This window comes from Lingula anatina, chromosome 4 (assembly GCF_051362555.1).
Source record: "Lingula anatina isolate TDL-2025a chromosome 4, LinAna3.0, whole genome shotgun sequence".
Classification (NCBI taxonomy): domain Eukaryota; kingdom Metazoa; phylum Brachiopoda; class Lingulata; order Lingulida; family Lingulidae; genus Lingula; species Lingula anatina.
Genome location: NC_141770.1, coordinates 2,163,003 through 2,174,627, shown reverse-complemented (window position 1 = coordinate 2,174,627; position 11,625 = coordinate 2,163,003). Strand labels below are relative to the sequence as shown.

General features: G+C 36.0%; 1 long non-coding RNA gene across 1 annotated transcript; it reads left to right on the top strand.

Annotated features, from left to right (window-relative positions):
* Nucleotides 1–1,447: 1,447 nt before the first annotated feature.
* On the top strand, nucleotides 1,448–2,821 carry LOC147762043 (uncharacterized). The gene is made up of 2 exons (XR_015334113.1): nucleotides 1,448–1,655; nucleotides 1,863–2,821. It is a non-coding gene; the product is annotated as an uncharacterized LOC147762043 (long non-coding RNA).
* The last annotated feature ends 8,804 nt before the right edge of the window (nucleotides 2,822–11,625 follow it).

The following is an 11,625-nucleotide window of genomic DNA, read 5'->3' as shown; positions in this document are numbered from 1 at the left end:
ACATGGGGAAAGTCATTTAATTATTTTGGCCTTTTGCGGCAAATAGACGCTGTCAGCTGGCTCAAACTCTTCATTAAATATGCGACGTCTTTCCTATTGCCATCATATTTTACCTCAACTCCCAAACACTAATTAAAATCTTCAGATAAAACAGAATACGTTGACGAAAACAAAATATGGCCTTTGAAAGTAGATTTTGCCTAACGTGAATCATAATGGAGTGACTGAGGGGTGGACAAATACCCGAAACGCACTTCTTTCAGTAGCTCAGACAGCACCATGAAACAGCTTGAGCAAATATAGAATTGGTCAGAAATGGAAACAAAAAAGCATGATTGAGAATAAAATATAAATTACAAAAGCGATATTCCTTCGATGTGCCTACTTCCATTAACCAAGTCTTTGTTTCCCTCAATCTATTATATTAAATACTGTCAGTGTGACATCTGAGACTCACTCCACTCTCAAATAATTGACAGCCCCATAAACATTTTTAGGCATCTGATTCTCTGTCTTCAATTTTATCATTACATTAACATAGCGATATATTGACATTTTATCAATTACGTAAACTCTAGTACTTTAATATGTATATCTCCTAAGGAAAAATTCATAACGCATGATCATGATTCAACAATGAACCCCAAATGACAGACATGGGATTTCAGTAATTATTACTTTAACAATATTGACTAACATTTATACGTCTCTTATCGTTAAACGAAACATGTTTAAAGGATTCATTCATCTCGTTTTCGGTGTTCCACACAGTAAGGGCGATTGCATAGGCTTATTTGCCCTACTATTATCAGATTTCTACAAACCAATGAAAACGTAAGCCAGACATTTAAAAAATTGGAAAACCAATGACGTCACCATTAATATTCATGCAATCGTCAATTGGTAGTTCCCATTCCCCCCTCACTGAAAATCTATAAACTTGAGGACTATAAAGTCATCTGAACAGGCAACTGTTGTCATAGCTGCTTGCCGACACCATGGAACGACAACCGATTTCCACAGTCCTGGTCTTTGTGCTTGCCTTCGTTGGACCTCCTGCGATGGTAGATGGATTCTTCACTCCCGCACAACTTGAAGCACGGTTACAGCCACATTTAGGCACGGTTCCAAAGCCACCTGGACCATGTGCTCGTAAGTGGAGTTGAAAGTCTTTATAGCAGTTTGATTACCGACTTGAAACGTAAAGTGCGTTTAGGCTATATTTATTTAGCGCGCTTGTTGCGTTTTTTGGATGCCACGCGAGTGTGATTATTGCACTATATTTTTATCTTTACACGTAAATGTGGAGATGGGAAGGAGACCGATATACTAGTAAAATATTCTGGTGTGTTGAATTGTTTACACCCATTTTTGTAAATTCTGTGCTGAATAACCTTAATATTCTTGTGTTATTTTCAAGTGGTGGAGATAGTGGTGACATCCGCTATTTGACGTTTGACCAGAAGCGTTTTAAATTCAACTCGCCTCCTGATAAACTAAGCGTTGGGGTCCTGTCCTGGGTGGGTTCCTCGTGGTTTGTGCTTGCGTCTCATGAATATTACCCAAGCGCTCCAACCACACGAGTAAAAGAGGGATACATTAAGTGTGCAGGCGTGTACTTTAGGGCCACAATGGGACATGCAGTTATTTTATCGGTGAGGCATTTTCCTTGATTCTCAGTACATTCAAAAAGGTATTCTGTTTTCACCAAATCTTTAATTTTAATAACAAGGCGTCTTTCTCTTTCTCTCTTTCTCTCTCTCTCTCTCTCATATAAAAAATTCCTCTGTTAACTGCACATATTCATTAAAACAACATTTGTATTACTACATGCATATCAGTTCTCTCCCATTTGCTTTGAGGTATGGGATGGCGCCAAATGGAGTATCATCGGTCCTGGTGTCTATATCCTTAACGCGGTGACAGTTTTTGATTCTGGGTACAGAATAGAATGCGCAAGTGTCCCTATGACTGTTCTGGTCCACAGACACAGTATCTTTATAGACCTGGATAACATATTCGCCGCCGACTGCCAGGGAGTCCGTGGATGTTTGGGAGACTTCAATGGTGACCCTGACAACGACGTTGTTATACTAGACGGCCCTCCGCCAGCCTGGGGACCTTTATTGGTTTGAACATTGGCGAGGTTGAAATAACATGCATGAACAAGGACAAACAAAATGTGTACAAGGACAATCAAAACTTGAATGTTAACAAAGCCACCAAACCGGACTGGATTCCAAAAGAATATGGACAATGAGTTATGAAAATGGGGAACGCGAACTGCAATTTTACTAATCTTACTTAATTAAAAATTTCGGGTCTTGGATCTGTATGACTAAGATAATATTTGCTATGAATATATCGATTTGATTTACTGAATGTGATCTGTCCTCTTTTTTGTGGAATTTTTAACAGAAATTAGGGTTTTATGGGCATATACATTGTGGATATATACTTGAATATATTATTACGGTTGTGTAGTATTACATTTGTTCTTTTGAAGGTATTTCAAATTCCATGTCACATTATTAATTATTGTATTCCCTTAGAATATAGATTGTGGGGTAGGCAAAATGAAATTTCACTTATATTACTCAATCAATATTTTTCTAAACAATTCTATGTGTGTTTGATTAAGAATATGATTCAGTTCACTATATTTATCGGGTTTTCTATTTAAATAATTGTTTCGTTCACTTTGACGGAATGTCATATTTTCATTACTAATTACATATGGCATACTGATAGAGGTTAAAATTCAAATATTGTGTGTATGGGGCCTTATTCATTTCCATTTTTTAGCTTTGCTTCATTCTGAATAAAGGTTGCAAAAAAAGTAGAAATTGTTGATATTGTTTTTGAAAAGGAAATCGCCGAAAAGAGAAAAACATAGCAATGTTACAATAAGTGACATAATAATCGCCAGTACACCCTCTTTTCGAGAAAACAATGGGCAAAAAATGGCGAGAGATAGAGACGCCGTCAGTGATATCGTAAAAACAGAAATAAGGTTTTAAAAAGATAAAATGACATATATGACAGAATAAAAGAAATAAATGTCTTCAGATAAAATGCATGAGTGTATAATTTTCAGTTTATATGTCGGTGAAAGGGTCGCAAGAGTTAATTAAAATAATACCGGTTGTGGTAGAGCAACCTGGGGGTCAAGAGGTAGGGCCGCACAGTGGGAGGGTCCGGAGGGTTAAAACGATGCCCCTTGTAGTATATTTACAGTAGAACCACGGGGAAGGGGCGACACATTGGGAGGGTCCAGACTCCAGAGGGGGACCAAGGGGAGGGGGGGGGGTACAGTGGGAGGGTCCAGAGGGTTAAAATGTTGCCACTTGCGGTATATTCCCCGGGGGATCCGGAGGAAGTAGCAGCAGTGGCAGGGCAAAGCGGGAAAAAGTTTGAGAGAATCCACCCTTGCAAATCATACGGCCACCAAAAGCTGTCGCCACCGGCAGGCAGCACAAATGCAAAATAATCGTTGATTTTTACTTGAAATAAAAATTGTAATTTGTTGCTACGTGTGTATGTTGCTGCTTGTGCATGGTGCGATATTATTAGATTGTGTTATTCTCCGATTTATCTAACGCAGTGAGAGCCACCGCGCGTATACCACAACTCGTACTAAGACTCCGCAAACACAACTGTTTCAATTAATCATCTGATTCATCAGTGATAGTAATTTTATTTATTTCATTTTAAAAAAGCTGGGATGTAAGTGCGTGACATTGATCTTCTGTGCCAGTATAATTCATGCACAAAAATGGGGGGGAGGGGGGTTGCAGAGGGGGGGCAGCACCCCACGTGGCACAGTGAATGACGAGTGGGTTATAATAGTGAATTAATACAGTCAATGGGCAAATAGTGACAGTTTCTGTGAGGCTGTATCAGGTCACTCTGTTCTGTAAACCTGACATCATTCTTCCTAGTGACAGTATGGTGACAGAGGACACTGCAACACTGCCATCTATCGTCATTCTACATGTATATGTACTAGTAAGGAGTTTAAATGGTGGGTTTTAATGGTGAGGTTTTCCCGCGTTCACTATTTGCATGTATTTGCGCGTTACATCATACAATACAGGGAAACAAGGTAAACATGTATGATTTGTTTGCGACATTATATAGTTCTAGCGCAATTTATGACATTCTTATGTATTATGGTGTAATAGTGGCCACAAACCCAGCTTGCTAAATTATTCAGGGGAAGTTGCTTTATACTGATGTCCAGCAGTTCTGTAAAATCTAGGATTATTGGTGATTTCTTCTAAGATAATAGTTTGATTTATTACATCTCATCAAAATTATCTGAACATCGAGTGAAATATTTGAAGAATTTACCTCGAGAAGACAGTCAATTTATGGCAAACTGATACCTGCATCACAGATATTATATATCATACACTATAAGAGCAGTATATTACACCAGCACGTAGCTGCTGATAAATTTTCTCACTGACCACAAATAGGTTAACCCAGTAACAGGTTGCTCATATGGCTTATTACGACTGTGATCTGTTCCATTTCATCTACATTTGCTTTCTGTATCTACAACAAAGAGTTATTTGCGATAACAGAGGTAATACTCATGAAATGAAATGTGCTAAATGACCACGAGGATAGCATGAGGCAGAGCAAGTTGGACGTCACATGCAGACACGTAGATTTGTTTTCTGTAGGATAAATGACAAATACTGTGATAAGGTGTTGATAATGCAGAAACTCACGTGAGAATCAATTGGGAGAAAAACAAATGTACAAAGACTGAACAGAAACAACTTAATTTGGCTTCTTTTGAACATTATGTTTTTGAAATTATGACAACCGATCTTAGATGATAGAATTGTCAGGTCGAGCCCAGTAAGATCCAACATATGAACTTATGACGGTCGAAGAAAATACTGATGTTAAGAGACATTGCGAAACTAACATATGATGTTGAAAAATGCACTGGCCGTTAAATAAGTTACAGAAATAATCACGTCCACATGTACCACATGTACCTATCATTCATAGAGTTTCGAGTAAAACAAGCTATTGCAATTTGTGTTGGATATATATGCACTGTCTCATATATGGGATTGCAAATTACTGATGACAATGTGCTGAGGATAGGAACGTAATAGACAAAGATGCTGGTTTTGATCAAGAGACTGAAATGTGGATTGAAAACAAAATGCTCATTGGAGGTAAGGTTAAGAGAATATGGTTGAAAAAGAGATTGAATATCATTTAAATTTTGAAACTAGAACTGGTAACGCGATACACCCAATAGTCTAGACGATTGGTGCAAAAATTGCTCAGAAGGTGGGAAAAGCATGTGTTGGCACAAATGTTCTTTGGACTATGCTGATCATTTTAAAGGGTAGTGCCCAAAATTTCAAAGCGTTGCTTAGCAACCGTTGCTAGGGAAATTACCTTAGTAAAAAGCTAATTAGACCTTTCTTATCCAGTTTAAAATATTTAGAAAGGCTTTTACTAATGTTTCAAGCCATCAGAACTATCGCTATACTATTGTAAGCCATTAAAAGCCCAAATAAGCCATTGCAACAGTTGCTAGTCAGTATATTACCCTAGCAACAAGTATTTAATTATATATATTGTTCTTTTTTTTTCTGTACACATATATAGAACATATACAAATATCTCTTTAGTATTTGACATATCCTCCAGTTCCTTCCCACCTTTTTGTTCACATACTACATATGCTAACATATTTCTTAATTATTAAGATAGGTACATAAATATTGTATGCTTGCACAAGCCCAAAGAGAAAGAGATCTATCAATGACCACACTTAAGTTATCTTTTGCGGGGCAAATGATGCACGTCCGAACATTTTGTACATGTGGGAAATCCCCCCCCCCCAAAAAAAAAAAAAAAAAAAAAAAAAAACGTACAGGATATTTTTCCTAGCAGTATTTATAAATGTCATTTATATTATCATTGATATAAAATAAACTATTTTTGCAACATCTTTTATGGAAAATAGTTGTCCATTTCCATGAATTTTTGAATCTTACATAATGGTTGTGATAGGATTTAATCTGGGGTTAAATTGGAATTTTCCTGTATTTCACTCAAAGAACCAATAATGTTTTGCCAAAAAGAGATTAGAAGGTGCTTTTAGTGTTTTTAATCAACTTTTTGTTACTCCCGATTCCTGACAGTTCACCGAGAAAATTGGTAAAAAATTAATTTGCGGTACCTTTTACAGTCTAATGTATTTTTGTGATCAGACGCCATCCTTGCTCATTTATCTCTTTTCCTATTCCTGATTTCGTTAAATGTGATATACACAGTTTTAAGTATGTAGGGAGGGTGGGGGCAGGCAGGAGTGTTTATACATGCACTAAGATGAGAAATACATGTACATGTACATGTACTGAAGGTTTAACCACTGTTGACTTTCCTATTTTTGAAAGGTTACTCAGAGACCAGATTTCCAAGTTATTTTTCATTTTTTTTCAATGTTTTCTAAAAAAGTTTTTTTCACATTGTTTTTTATATATTTCTATTCTCTACCAAGTGACTTAAATACATCCCCATGGCCCCACTTTAATTCTTTTTTGTTAATTAATGACGCTCAAAAGTTTCTGTTCACACAAAAAGGCCGTTAGATGCCACATCTTCCTTCCACACCAAGGCTGCTCTACAACAATATAAAAGAAGATAAGTCTTGCGAGATGAACATATCTGAATCAGCACGGCGGTGCCATGTCATAAGATACCATGTGCTCTCTCTGGTTGGACTTTTGTGGAACAAACGACCCTTGTGGACACATTTACCAGAAACTATTGTTCTGTCCAGAGCTGCTGGAGTGTGCATGTAGGAGCAGATGTAGAGGCTGACAATGTGCAAGGGCAATTAAAATGCACTGTCTATTGCACATGCAAGGGGATTTTAACGCCTAAACTATTGCTAAATTTTATAAAGAGTCGTAAGGTGATTAAAAAAATAGAAATGACTAGCTACTAATTTTGAACATGCTGCCTTAAGTATCGGCAGCGGCAATGTTTTTGATCGGATGTGGGTAAACTTCACACAGTTGTTTCAACTTACTGGATTAAAAGTATGAATTTCTTGCTCAAAAGTGTAGTTTCTACCCAGTTTTATAGATTTGCCTTATTTATTAGACTAACACAACTTTAAATGCTTGTTGCTAGGGTAATATGCTGTCTAGCAACTGTGGCTAAGTTTAATTTGGGTTTTCATTGCCTTAAAATAGCCTAGTGATACCTTTGATGCCCTGAAACCTTGTTATTAACATTTGTTAATAATTTAGACTGGACAAGAAAGGTCTAATTAGCTTTTTACTAAGGTAATTTCTATAGCAACGGTTGCTAAGCAACGCTTTGGAATTTTAGGCACCCCCCCCCCCCCTTGAAAATGATAAGCATAGTCCAAAGACCTTTGTGACAAGTGCCATGTTTTTTCCACATTCGAAACAATTTGGACAATATATAGCACCAATCATCCAGACTACAAGGGAAGCGCGATATATTGATAGATGCACGTAGATAGATAGATAGATAGATAGATAGATAGATAGATAGATATTGGTTGATTGGTTCAAGATAGAGGAAAATATGAGATCCGTATGATTGTGGTGAAACATAATGATATAAAAAGTAGAAATACAAAAAAAAAAAAAAAAAAAAAAAAAAACTAAATATAGTAAAAGACGCAACTTGCATCGTCAAATGTCGCCGGGGAATGTCACATTGTTACCTTTTGTCATTGAAACGGATGTCAGTGATCGTAAATAATCAGTTTTCTGGCTTGTATTTCAGAGTAACATGCACTGCTTGTAAAACTTTTTCAGTGATAAATGAAATTTGATTTCTATATATATTTATCAATAATTTGCAAAACGCAACGTTTCATTTGCTGTTCGAATTTTTAATATTGAAAGTAGATAGCGCATATGAAGCCGTTTGATTATTCAGGCGTCAATGCCATTATGTTCCAAGATTATGGGCAAATAGAAGCTTTCCGACCTATCCACACCGTTAGATATGCGAGATTATTGCTATTTTCATCACATTGTACATGAACCTCTTCTCATATCAAGAAGACAATACATGTAAGAGACTGCTGATTCCAAAAACGCATGTTTTCTGAAACTATGTCTTGATACATAATGGAGATACTGAGAACTTGGGGATGAGCTACTTTTACTGTTAAGACTATTATCCAGAGTCAAGTGGTCGTAATTGCACTATGCTGAATTTCTCCTATATTTGCCACTTTTCTTAATATTCAGCAGGGTGAAAGCTAGCCGAAATTAAGCAATGAACGTACTCCTTCGTAGCATTGACTGAAATGGCTACACCTGTGTTTTATATTCTAATTAAGTTTCAATGTTTCTGATTACATGTGTGTATGTATAGTAAAAAGGCTTCGGTATCAGTCCAGAAAAGACTGACCCGACCCCCACCAGCTCTGAATTGGTGTTTGCCAGTGGTAGGGGAGTGAAGGGTATCAGGAATGAAAGTTCGAGAAGACAGTCAATTGCTGACAAACTGACTCCTTCTTCACAGATATTATACATCATACAGCATAAGAGCAGCATATTACACCAGTACGTTGCTGCTGATGAATTTTCTCACTGACCACAAATAGGTTAACCCAGTAACAGGTTGCTCATATGACTCAATGCATCACTGTGCTGATCTCTTCCATTTCATCTACTCTGTATCTACAACACAGGGTTCTTTGCGATAACACAGTAAATATTCATGACATGAAATGTGCTAAATGACCACGATGGTAGCAAGAGGCAGAGAGTTTGAGGTGACCTACACACACGTAGATTCGTTTTCTGTAGGATAAATGACAAACACTGTGATTAATGAAGTGATGTCGGTGAAGAAACTCACGTGAGAACCAAGTGGGAGACAGCAGATATAGAAAGACTAAGCAGAGAGGAGTTAATTTGGCCTTATTTTAACAATTTGTTTATTGAGATTTTGATAAGCGATCTTACATGATTGAAATGTCATATTCAGCCCAGTAAGATCAACATCTAAAGTTATGACCGCCGAAGATAATACTGACGTTAAGGGAATTGTGGAACTAACATTTGATGCTGAAAGAGGTATTGGCAATTAAATAAGTTACGGAATTAATGCCGACCCCATGTACCTATCATGCATAAGGTTTCAGGTAAAACAATGAAGTTATTTTTGCTGGATAAATATGTATTGACTTATCAACGAGATTGAGGATTAATAATGACAGTGAGCTGGATAGGAGTGTAATAGATGAAGATGCTGGTGTGGGCCAGGAGACTAAAATTGGGATTGAAAATAAAAAGCTCGCTGGAGGTAAGGCAAAGAGAATGTGGTTGAAAACGAGATTAAATATAATTTAAATTTTGAAGCTAGAACTAGTGATGCCAACGTGACACAACGCAGTGAAGCAAGGTAGTAAATGTCTTTGCAAATTGGGTCATATATATATATATATATATATATATATATATATATATATATTGTGTTTTGGTATTGCCCCTATACGAGGACATATAATGAAAGTTTCCGGGAGACGTGGACTGTAATCATGTTGGCAGGGAATATTTTATTAAAATACTAATATACTTAATTGTAAGTAAACCTAAAGACATGTGATGTAATTTAAAGAACAGTTTTAGTTGAAGGCAGACAGTTTTTATCAGGGCTCAGGAGTTGAGTGTTCCATAAAATATAATATTTGCTTATAGTCATAACTTTCAACCTTGATCATTATTTTATTTTATTTATTTATTTATTAATTTATTTATTTTGGCTTTGTTTCTGGTATATGTACAAAGTTCGATGACTTTTGGGCCCAGGAGGCCGGATGTTGTATATATATATATATATATATATATATATATATATATATATATATATATATATATATCACATGTCACGTTAATAAATAAATGCTTACTTGTTTAGATAGATAGATAGATAGATAGATAGATAGATAGGGAGATAGATATGTAGATAGATAGATAGATATTGGTTGGTTGGTTCAAAGAGGGGTTTAAGAGGGTTATGATTCTGGTGAAACATAATCAAAAAAATTTGAAATAGTCACATAAAAACTAAATAAATAGTAAAAGTGGTAACTGCCATCGCAAACTGCTGCTTCATGCAGTGACTGTGGAATGTCACATTATTACATTTTGTCAATGGACAATGATTGTAAATATTCAGCCTTTCAGGCTCATATTTCAAAGTAACAATCTGCTTATAAAACTATTTCAGTGATAAATGAAATAGGGTTTCTACAAAACTTTATCAATAATCTGCCAAAATGCAACTATTATTATCCATAAGCAAGTGATTGTTATTGCACTGTATTGATTTTCTCCTACTGGGTATGCTTTCTACTTTTGATGATATTTCGCAGGGTGAAAGCTAGTAGAAGTTAAGCAAATGACACGGAAAAGAATGCCATTGCCTGCACTGACCACGTCTATGTCATTTTTAGTTTAAATCTTACTGATTATGTGTGTATCGTGAAGAAGCTTCAGTTTCGGCCTCACAGTCTAGAAGGAAGAGAAGACTTGCCCGACCCCCACAAGCATAGTGAAAGGGGGTCAAAGCTATCTGGAATTAAAGTGAATTTTATCTTTATGTCCTACATGCGTCGATGGGAATAACTTTTAATCTGTTAAAGGGATAATAACTCTTCGTATGATATCTTTATTTCACAATAAAAACATTGTGAACAATTCATAGAAATATAATACATGTATATTCTGTTTTACCACAAAAACAGCAGTTATAGCTATAATTCTGATATCTGAGCTTGTCTTCAGATCACTTGACTTCCATTGACGGCTGTACTCTGTTATAATCTCTTAAGAGATTTTAACAAAAACAATTTTTTAGAAAAAAAAAAAAAAAAAAAAAAAAAAACAGGGACTAACTTTGAATGTAAAAATGGATTCAATAACCACTGGTTAGTATGGGGAAATTGATGTTTACCCCAGGAAAATTTATTTTTTGGCCAAAATGAAGAGTTATTATCCCTTTAAATTCAGTACATAAAAGAGTGAAGGGTACATTCTAATAGTATGACGCAATTTATGTTACTTGATGTATATTGAGTAATATTTGATACTAAAGCAATATGTTCACCTTGCATTATGGCGTGGATCTTTGAAGTATTCCTACTACACGCATTGTCCCCAAACCCAATCTACTCGGCTTGCTGAATTATTCGGAGCTGTTGCATTTTCCTACACACCATTTCCAGAAAAAAACGTAAATCGAAGGTGTGGCTTACTTTTCCCTTAAAATCAGCAAAAGTAAATCTGCATTTACGCGTGAAGAATTTTGATGAAAGCACGAAAAGAAAAAAAAAAAAATCACAGTTTTCAGTCAAACTCATCAGCAAAGTTCAAATACAAGAGATGTTTCTCCAGTTCAGATAAATTTCTACTCACCACCAACAGCTTAACGCGGTAACAGATAACTTCTATGGCTTGATTTTAAACAACGTTGTAAGTTTAATTGTATTTGAAAATATACAAGTTAGGTTTGATAGAACGTAGGGAAATGAATTAATTATCTGGCCTTTGAGGGCTTAATTGTTCAACGACAATTGCTAATGAA